Consider the following 11,022-nt stretch of genomic DNA (forward strand, 5'->3'; position numbering starts at 1 on the left):
TCATTAATGTGATGCACTTTATAGGTCAAAAATAAAAATCAACCCTACAAACGCTACATCCTGACTTCCTTCTTGCCATATATAGCACTATTCTCCCAGTCACTCTTCCTCAAAAGCTTCTTTGACAACTCCTGCTGTATTGACGAGGGATATTCATTAAAAAAAAAAAACCAAACCCAGTGCCATCGAGTCGATACCGACTCATAGCGACCCTATAGGACAGAGTAGAACTGCCCTGTAAAGTTTCCAAGGAGCGCCTGGCAGATTTGAACTGCCAACCTCTCGGTTAACAGCTGTAGCACTTAACCACTACGCCACCAAGATAGCATATATAGCACTATTCTCCCAGTCACTCTTTCTTCTGCTGTATTGAGAAGAGATAGTCACAGATTAAAAAAAAAAAATAGAAAAAAAGCCAGCAAAAGAGAGAAAACAAACAATAGAAATAGGCATAAATTAAGAAATGTAAAGTCATGTAAGCCAGAGGGGAGCTTTTCAAGAAAATTCTCCCTCTCTCTCCAATTGCTGTAGAGTTGATTCCAATTCATGGTGACCCCCTGTGTGTCAGAGTAGAACTGTGCTCCATAGGGTTTTCAGAGGCTGATTTTTCAGAAGCAGATCACCAGGCCTTTCTTCCGAGGTTGCTCTGAGTAGACTCAAACCTCCAACCTTTTGGTTAGCGGTTGGTAATGAAATAAAAATTACATAAATATCAAAGAGCATGAGAACAGAGGCAACAGTAATAACTAACATTTTACAGATACTTTCTCTAAGCCAGGCATTGTGCTAAGTGCTTTACAGATATTACCTCACTGAATCCTGACAACAATCACTATCAAATGGGTACCATTACTTTCTCTCCTATTCCCACCCCACAAACATAAGTTGGGAGAAGACACATTGAAAGACATTAAGCAATTTGCCTAAGGTCACACAGTAAGTTGCAAAGAAGCAGAGCCAGAATTTAAACCCTGATATGGCTGACTCCAGGCTAATTTTCTTTATTTGAAAAAATGTAGACATGTACATGCACACACAGACGTACAATATTGCTTAGACGGATAAGTCAAATATAATATATACTGGGATCTTTTTAAATGGTCAGTTTTTAAAAACCTCTTTTGCATGCCTCCCCTTGACCTCTCCTTACTTCCATCCACATCATTCCAAACTCATGTTATTAACACAGTATGAAGTCTTCACTATTTTTTTATGATCACATAAAATATAAAAATATATAAGCATTTATATATATTTTCATATATAGTTGTCACTGTTTTATAAATACCAGCATATTATACAAACTTTTAAAAGATGTTTCCTTTTCATATTTAATAACACATGGCAATCCTGCTAAACCAAATAAAACCAAAACAAAAAAAAACCAAATCCGTTGCCATTGAGTTAGTTCTGACTAATAGCGGCCCTCTAGGAGAGAGTAAAGTAAAACAGTAGAGAGAAAGCAGAACAGCCTCATAGGGTTTCCTAGGCGGTATTATTTGCAGGAGCAGATTGCCAGTTGTTCTCCCCCATGGGCCAAGCCAAATAGTATAACTGTAATTCATTGCTTTTAATAGTTACATAATGTGCATCTACTGTAATTTATACAACCATCTCCTTGTTGACGGGCATTATTAGTTCCCAATTTTTTGTAACAGTGCTGCAATAAAAAATCTGTTGTCATCAAGTCGATTTCGACTCATAGCAACCCTACAGGACAGAGCAGAACTGCCCCATAGGATTTCTGAGGCTGTGCTCTTTACGGGAGCAGACTGCCACAACTCTCCTGTGGAGTGGCCGGTGGGTTTGATCCATCAACCTTTCAGTTAGCAGGCCAACACTTAACCACTGTGCCACCAGGGCTTCTCAATAACTTTAACACCCCACTCTCAGCAATTAACAGAACTACCAGACAGAAAATTAGCAAGGATAAAGAAGAAAGGAACCAACCAACAGGATCTAACTGACATGTGTAGAACACTGTACCCAACAACAGCAGAATACACATTATTTTCAAGATCAAATGGAACACTCACCAAGATAGTACATATTCAGGGCAATAAAAAAATTTAAACAGATGTAAAATAATTAAAATCATATTAAATATGATTCTGACCACTATATAATAAAACTAGAAATCAGTAACAGAAACGCAGCAGGTAAATCTGCAAACACTTAGAAATTAAACAACATGCTTCTAAAGAATCCATGGGTCAAAAACGAAGTTTCAAAGGAAGTTTTAAAAATTCATAGAAATGAATGAAAATGAAATACAACATATCAAAATTTGTGGGATGCAACTAAAGCACTGCTGACAGGGAAATTTATAGTACTAAATGCTTATGTTAGAAATAAAAGGTCCCAAATCAATAATACAACTTCCTATATCAAGGAGCTCGGAAAAAAAGAGCAAAATAAACCCAGAAAAGCAGAAGGGATAAAATAAGAAGGGGCAAAAATCAATGAAATTGCCAACAGAAAAACAGAGGAAAAAAATCAATGAAACAAACAGTTGGTTCTTTGGAAAAAAATCAATTAACTCAATAACCTCTAGCAGATGGAGAAAGATAAAACAAGAGAAGACACAAATTATTAATATCAGGAATGAAACAGGAGTAATAACTACAGACCCTGTAGACAGTGAAAGGATAATAAGGGAATACTATTAGCCTGCCATGAAAACCACCCAAAGACAGTACGAAAAAACTGCAGACCGATTGTACTCTTGAGCATTTATCTCCCCAAAATAAAAACTTATTTATATGAAGATTCACAGCAGCTTTATTTGCAGTAGCCCCAAACTGGACACAATCCAAATTTTCTTCAAGGAGTGAATAGTTAAACTGTGGTAGAGCCATACCATGGAATGCTACTCAGCAATAAAAAGGAATAAACTATCGATACACACGACTTGCATGAATCTCAAAGGAATTATGCTGATTGAAAGAAAAATGGCAATCTTAAAAGGTTACATGCTATACGATTCCATTTATACAACATTCTTGAAATGACAAAACTACAGAGATGGAGAAAAGACTAGTGGTTGTCACGGGCTAGGGATTGGGCTACAAGGAGGTGGCGGTTGCTATAAAGGAGCAGTGTAAGCGAGACTTGTGGTGACAGTACAGTTCTGTATCCCAGTTACGGTGGTGGTTATACAAAGCTACAAATGTGATAAAATTAGACGGGAACTGTGTACATACACACACACTGAAATGAGTGCTTATAAAACTGCTCAAATTTTGAACAGATATATAGACACCCATGTTCACTGTAGCACTGTTTACAACAGCAAAAGAGGGAAGCAATCCAGGTGCCCATCAACAGATGGATGGATAAATAAATCATGGTATATTCACACAATGGAATACTATGCATCGATAAAGAACAATGATGAATCCATGAAACACTTCATAACATGGAGGAATCTGGAAGGCATTATGCTGAGTGAAATTAGTCAGCTGCAAAGGACAAATATTGTATGAGACCACTATTATAAAAACTCAAAAAACAGTTTAAACAGAGAATATTCTTTGATGGTTATGAGAGCGGTGAGGGAGGGAGGGAGGGAAAGGGGTTTTCACTAATTAGATAGTAGATAGAAACTATTTTAGGTGAAGGAAAAGACAACACACAATACAGGAGAGGTCAGCACAACTGGGCTAAAACAAAAGCAAAGAAGTTTCCTGAATAAACTGAACACTTCAAAGGCCAGCATAGCAGGGCCGGGGGTTTGGGGACCATAGTTTCAGGGGATATCTAAGTCAATTGGCATAACATAATATCTATTAAGAAAACAGTCTGCATCCCACTTTGGAGAGTGGCATCTGGGGTCTTAAATGCTAGCAAGCGACCCTCTAAGACGCATCAATTGGTTTCAACTCACCTGGAGCAAAGGAGAATACATAGCAAGGTGTATGTAAGTTTTTGTATGAGACCGACTTGGTTTGTAAACTTTCACTTAAAGCACAATAAAAATTAAAAAAAAAAAAACTGGTGAAATTTCAGTAAACTTTGTGGATTACACCAATGTCAATTTCCTGGTTTTAATATTGTACTACAGTTAGGCAAGATACTATCACTGGGGGAGGCTAGATGAAGGGTGCACAGGGATCTTCCCGAACAATTTTTTTGTAATTTGCTGTCAGTTTATAATTACTAGACTCATGAATCTACTTGAACTAAGAAGCACACTCTTCATGAGTATCATTTTATGTCTTATAGTCCAGTCTAATCTTTGTCTGAAGAGTTGGCCTTGGAAATAGTTTTACTTCTGGGTTAAGAGAGTCTGGTGGCCGTGTCTTCTGGGGTTCCTCTAGTCTCAGCAAGACCATTAAGTCTGGTCTTTTTACGTGAATTTGAGTTCTGCACCACACTTTTCTTCTGCTGCATCAGGGACTCTCTGTTGTGTTCCCTATCAGGGTGGTCAATGGTGGTAGCCAGGCACCACCTAGTTCTTTTGGTCTCAGGCTGATGCAGTTTCCAGTTTATGTGGCCCTTTTTGTCTCTCGGGCTAATGTTTTCCTTGTGTCTTTGGTGTTCTTCATTCTCCTTTGCTCCAGGTGGGTTGAGACCAATTGATGCATCTTAGATGGCCACTCACAAGCTTTTAAGACCCCAAACGCCACTCGCCAAAGTGCGATGCAGAATATTTTATTAATAAACTTTATTATGCCAATTGACCTACATGTCCCCTGAAACCATGGTCCCCAGGCCCTCACCCCTGCTACTTTGTCCCCTGAAGTGTTTGATTGCATTCAGGAAACTTCTTAGCTTTTGGTTCAGTCCAGTTGTGTTGACTTCCCCTGCACAAATACCTTTTCCTTTTCCAACAACATAAACACTGACTATCCATGTGGACCTCACCTGAGGGTATACAGAGGAGTCAAATTGACTACATCTGTGGAAAAAGATGATGGAGAAGCTTAACATCATCAGTCATAACAAGGCCAACTACTGAAGACCATCCATAACTATATGCAAGCTCCAAGCTGAAGCTGAAGAAAATTAAAACAAGTCCATGAGAGCCAAAATACAACCTTGAGTATATCTCACCTGAATTTAGAGACCATCTCAAGGGCAGATTCGATGCACTAAACACTAATGACCAAAGTCCAGACGAGTTGTGGGATGACATCAAGGATATCATGCATGAAGACAACAAAGGTCATTAAAAAGAGAGAAAGAAAAAAAAAAAAAAAAGACCAAAATGGATGGCAGAAGAGACTCTGAAATTTGCTTTGAACATAGAATAGTTAGAGTGAAAAGAGGAAATGATAAAGTAAAAGAGACAAAACATTTCAAAGGGCAGCTTGAGAAGACAAAGTCAAATATCACAATGAAATGTGTAAAGATCTGGAGTTTGAAAGCCAAAAAGGAAGAACGCACTCAGTATTTCTCAAACTGAAAGAACTGAAGAAAAAATTTCAACCTCGAGTTGCAATTTTGAAGGATTCTATGGACAAAAAAATGAATGACGCAGGAAGCATCAAAAGATGGAAAGAATAGTCATTGTACCAAAAAGAACTGGTTGACGTTCAACCATTTCAGGAGGTAGCATATGATAAGTCCAAGCTGCACTGAAGGCACTGGCAAAAAACCAGGGTCCAGGAATTGATGGAATACCTACTGAGATGTTTCAATAAATGGACACAACACTGGAAGTGCTCACTTGCTCACTCATCTATGCCAAGATTTTTGGAAGACAGCTAGCTACCTGGCCAACCGACTGGAAGACATCCGTATCTGTGGCCATTCCAAAGAAAGGTGATCCAACAGAATGCAGAAATTATCAAACAATATCATTAATATCACACGTAAGTAAAATTTTGCTGAAGATAATTCAAAAACAGTCGCAGCAGTACGCTGACAGGGAATTGCCAGAAACTCAAGCCAGACCCAGAAGGGGCTGTGGAACTAGGGATATCATTGCTGATGTCAGATGGATCTTGGCTAAAAGCAGCTAATACCAGAAAGATGTTTACCTCTGTTTTATTGACTATGCAAAGGCACCGCAATGTGTGGATCATATAAAACATTATGGATAACACTGGGAAGAATGGGAATTCCATAACATTTAATTGTGCTCAGGCGGAATCTGTACATAGATCAACAAGCAGTTGATCAAACTGAACAAGGGGTACTGCGAGGTTTATCAGGAAAGGTATGTGTCAGGGTTGTATCCCTTCACCACACTTTTTCAATCTGTATGCTGACCAAATAATCTGAGAAACTGGACTATATGAAGAACATGGCATCAGGATTGGAGGAAGATTCATTAACAACCTGCGATACGTAGATGACACAACCTTGCTTGTTGAAAGTGAAGAGGACTTGAAGCACTTACTGATGAAGATCAAAGCCTTCAGTGTGGATTACCTTAACATAAAGAAAACAAAAATTCTTACGACTAGACCAATAAGCAACATCACAATAAACAGAGAAAAGACTGAAATTGTCAAGGATTTCATTTTACTGGGATCCACAATCAACACCCACTGACGTAGCAGTCAAGAAATCCAACGACATATTGCATTGGGAAAACCTGCTGGAAAAGACCTCTTTAAAGTGTTAAAAAGCAAAGATGTCACTTTGAGGACTAGGGTGTCCCTGACCCAAGCCATGGTATTTTCAATCATCTCATAATGCATGCAAAAGCTGGACAATGAATAAGAAGACCAAAGAAGAACTGATGCCTTTAAATTATGGTGTTAGCTAAGAATATTGAGTATACCATGGATTGCCAGAAGAATGAACAAATCTCTCTTGGAAGAAATACAGCCAGAATGCTCCTTAGAAATGAGGATGGCGAGACTTCGTCTCATGTATTTTGGATGTGTTATCAGGTGGGACTGGTCGTTGGAGAAGGACACCATGCTTGGTAAAGCAGAGGGTCAGCAAAAAAGAGGAAGACCCTCAATGAGATGGACTGACACAGTGGCTGCAACAATGGGCTCAAACATAGCAACGATTGTGAGGATGGCGCAGGACTGGGCGGTGTTTCGTTCTGTTGTGCATAGGGTCATCATGAGTTGGAAGTGACTTGATGGCACCTAACAACTACAATACTACAAGTGAGAAAATGCCCAAAGAGAATCACCCTTTTAAGAAAGAGAAAGTCACCCATTCTGAAGGCCTTCAGTTATCAAACTACCAATTTTAGAGAAGCACCTATTGTGTTGCCTTGATTGGCCCCTAGAATCAATCCTCTGTGCTGGGAAAATGGGCTTAGAATGTCTGCGAGCCTTTCACTCTTTGGTGGAAAAACGGAAAAAAATCCTATAAAGATACTTCTACTTACTGTTTCAAAGAGAAGTTTAAAAAGCAAAAACCTTTGTGAATAAAGATTCTGGGGCCTTTCTAACTTTTTTTTTTTTTTTTTAATAGTCGTTACTTTCTCCACAGAGATTTGCTGTTAAAACCAAAACGACGAACTATGGACTCAGTAATTACTTGCGAGGAAAAAAATGAATTAGTGAATCAAGTACTACAGTATCCCAATCTGCACACCCTGTCTTGTTTGAAGAAAAACTCCAAGGGTGAGATTTTACAGGAAAGGCCTTAAAGGTGAAAGAAAAGCAGTGTGATCACTAGATGCCTGCTGCAAAGAACTTTAAGAGACCTGTGAAGTGTGTATGGAGGTGGTGGGGATCATTCAACAACAATAGTTGACATTTTATCGATGGCTTATTTTTATTATGTGTAAGACATTGCTCTAAACGCTATATGAATTTTCAGTTAATGCAACAACCCTATGAAGTAGGTACTAATGTACCATGTTTTACAAATGAGAAAAACTGAGGCACAGGCTAGTTCAGTAAAATATCCAGATTCCTAACCAGTGGTGGATGCGACAGAAAGCCTCAATTGTTTTCAAGGGAGAAAGTTCCATTCTAACCTCAGCACAACAGACAAATATTAAAGCAGCTACTGCTGAGCCTCAAACGTGTGAAAGAAGTTACAAGTGTGTCAGGTTCAGAGGGTGGGCCAAGAGTCAATAATCAAGGATACCTAGGGTTAAGAGCTTGGGGAGTGGGGTGGAGGAAGAAGGGGATGCTGACTCTGCTAGGAAATCTGAGTCCAAACCAAAAGAATCCTTTAATGATCCCACTGTTCGACAAGAAGGTAAACTGAGGCCGACCGAGGGAAGAGAGTGACCTACCCAGGGACAGTTAAGAGGAGAAGTTAGTACAAGAGCTCAGATCTCTGGAGTTCCCCGTCCAGACTTTGTTCACTCTCTGCCACTTCTTCCCGGCCGGCTGCCTACCCCCTGGTCCCTACTCCTCGCGGGGCCGACGTAAGACCTCCATAATAGGTGGGTTAAATTTAGCGGTACAAACGGTACGTTCCGGTGCTCGGGGAAGTGACTACCCGGTCAGCAGCCCAAGGGTCTTCCAGCCAAGAAGGTTCCAAACCCCGACCGGTCGCAACACCGTCATTTACGCCGCTGTGGGCGTCTGGCCACAGGCAGCACCGACCCTGCGAAGAGCCATAGAGAGGAACGAGCTCTGGCTACAGCGGGCTGGACCGCGCGTCCTCCCGCCTGCAAAGGCGCCCCGAGCGCTGTCAACAGCACCTCACCTGTCCGCCTACGGTGCAGCCAGCCCTTCCTAGGCGGTCCTGGGAAGTTGTCACGGGGATCGGTAGTTCCGTCTCCCTCTACGTCACTGCGCCGCGCCACGAGTCGCTTCGGGCGCCGGAGCACGCCGGGGCCTGGGCGCTTCTTGATCTGCCCGCTGGTCCAGACCCGGCAGGACTGTCCGGAGGGTGATGGTGTGCTGGGTCTTTCTCTTCCCCTTCAGCTGGATTTCATTCGCCTCTTATTGTCTGCCATCCTTGATGTACTTCCGCTTCCTTTCCTTTCTCAGTCGTTGTCTACGTCTCCCCCCCCCCCCCCACCACCGGTTTCTTTCCATTCCTGGTTGCATCTCTTCCTTTCAGCCTGTACAGAGGAACGTTGATTCGCAGTTCACATTGTTTGTGTCCCACAGCTTTAAATACCATTTAGAGGTTTGTAGCAGCCTCTGCTACACCTCACTTTAGCAAAATGCTGGAAATTTCTGTTTCAGAGGCGTTTTAAACTCAGATCGCCTTGTGACCCGCTATCAGGTGATTTTAGTAAAAAGGGAGAGGTTAGGGTTCAGTCCATCACGTTAACAATAACTAGTGGTTGATCTTTTAGTCTTCTCCCTCCGCTTTGTAAGATTCATTATAACTAGCAAACTTCTGAGCCATTTGCTTTTTCCTGTAATCAGAATGGCCTCCCTATATGCATATAGAATAATTGCTCAGAATAAACCTTACATTTACTTCTCTGAGTTTTTATTATTTTAATGTAACACTTAATGAGTTTGAATTAACTCATTTTTAATCCTCACAGCAACCCAATGAGATCAGTATTACATGTGACCATAGAGTCTGGAAACACAGACTAATATACATAATAAATGATTAATTACATTGGCATTATATGTTACTTTCAACCTGTTGTCCCTCATTACTAATGCACCGATCAACGTGTGTGCAAAATAACAATGAACGTGTTTCACTAATGTAGCGTTTCTTTCCATCCTTGTGTATGCATCTGTGCCGTATTGCCTCAGATGATTTATAGCTCTGATTTCATTGATTAAGCCTGTGCCAGAAAAAGTAACCAAGGGAGTTCAATCGCGTAAAAAAAAAAGTCTTTCCAGACTGTAGTTTTATTCCCATAGGAACTCTCAGGCACAGAGAAATTTTCCCACGGTCACTTGGCTGATAAGTGACAGAGCCAGGCTTTTCTACACTATAAACACTACACTAATGGTGGCGCAGTTGTTAAGAGCTCTGCTGCTAACCAAAAGGTCAGCGGTTCGAATCCACCAGCTGCTCCTTGGAAACCCTATGGATCGCGATGAGTCGGAATCGACTCGACAGCAAGGGGTTCGATTTTTGTTTTGTTTTCGATTTATTTTTGGATGAGTTTCTACTACTGGAATGGTTCAAGCACTTATCTTTACTCGCATGGATCACTTGCAGTAGTTTACTAGTTGTTTTCAATGTATTCACTCTTGTCTTTCTGTTTCTGGAATGCCCATACTATCTCCAATAAAACTCTCATGCTTCTGTACATACTGTTCCATTTGCCATTTTGGGGAGATAGATCTGTACCAAAGTATTTAATCACTCATTCTTTCAAATATATATATAGAGAGATTCTTCTGTGTCCTAGGCATTGTTTTCAGTGCTAGGTAATAAGGGTAAGTTAAATGATGATGTGAGAGTGGTTAAATTAGGTCAGGTAGTCAGCGAAACATCTGAACTGAGTCCTGAATGACAAGGAGTCAGAAGATTTAGCAGAAGATCATTCCAGCATTCCTTTTCATTCTCTAGCTGTCTCCTTTAAACTTAGCTTCCTACAACCCTAAGGCACTATCCTTGATACCCTTCTCTATCTAAACTTATCCCTAGGTGATTGCATCCAGTCCCACAGCTTTAAATACCGTTTAGAGGCAAACAACTCTCAAATTTGTATCTCCAGCTCATACCTCTACCATCAGTTCCAGGCTTGTAGATAAAACAGCCTACTCAGCATCTCCACTTGGAAGTCCAGTAGGCATCTCAAAGTTAATATAGCCCCAACAGAACAATGGATTTCCTACTTCCAGGGCAGAAGTACATTCAGACCTCAGTAAGAAGTAGAAATGGAATCTAGAAAAGAGTTTGGAACCCAGGCAGAATTCTCTGTACTGAGCCTGGAGAATCTGCTTCTAAGTTCAATCATGTGCTTGTTGGCAGGCCTCAGTTCCTTACTGGCTGTTGGCCAGAGGCTTCAGTTCTTTATCATGTGGCCCTCTGCACAGTGCTGATTGCAACATGGCAGCCTGGATTCCTCTAGAGCAAGAGATCTGAGGGAGAGAGGACGAGAGAGAGCACCCAAGAAGGAAGCTACAGTCTTTTATGACCTCATATCAGAATTGACATACCATCATTTGCGTATGTATGCTATTCAGTGTAGGAGGAATTACACAAGGGTGTGTAGGG

General features: G+C 40.8%; 1 protein-coding gene across 4 annotated transcripts in view; it reads right to left on the reverse strand.

Moving 5' to 3' along the window:
- LDAH (lipid droplet associated hydrolase) overlaps positions 1 to 8,796 on the reverse strand; it is a 141,146-nt gene extending 132,350 nt beyond the window's left edge. For 3 of the 4 annotated variants that reach the window (XM_064295072.1, XM_064295075.1, XM_064295073.1), the window contains exon 1: positions 8,581 to 8,687. The gene's annotated coding sequence lies outside the window, so the exon portion shown is untranslated. Of the gene's footprint in view, positions 1 to 8,580 lie in introns of all 4 variants that reach the window. The other variant, XM_064295074.1, reaches the window with a different exon arrangement.
- Between the last annotated feature and the right edge of the window lie 2,226 nt (positions 8,797 to 11,022).

This window comes from Loxodonta africana, chromosome 12, assembly GCF_030014295.1.
Source record: "Loxodonta africana isolate mLoxAfr1 chromosome 12, mLoxAfr1.hap2, whole genome shotgun sequence".
Lineage (NCBI taxonomy): Eukaryota > Metazoa > Chordata > Mammalia > Proboscidea > Elephantidae > Loxodonta > Loxodonta africana.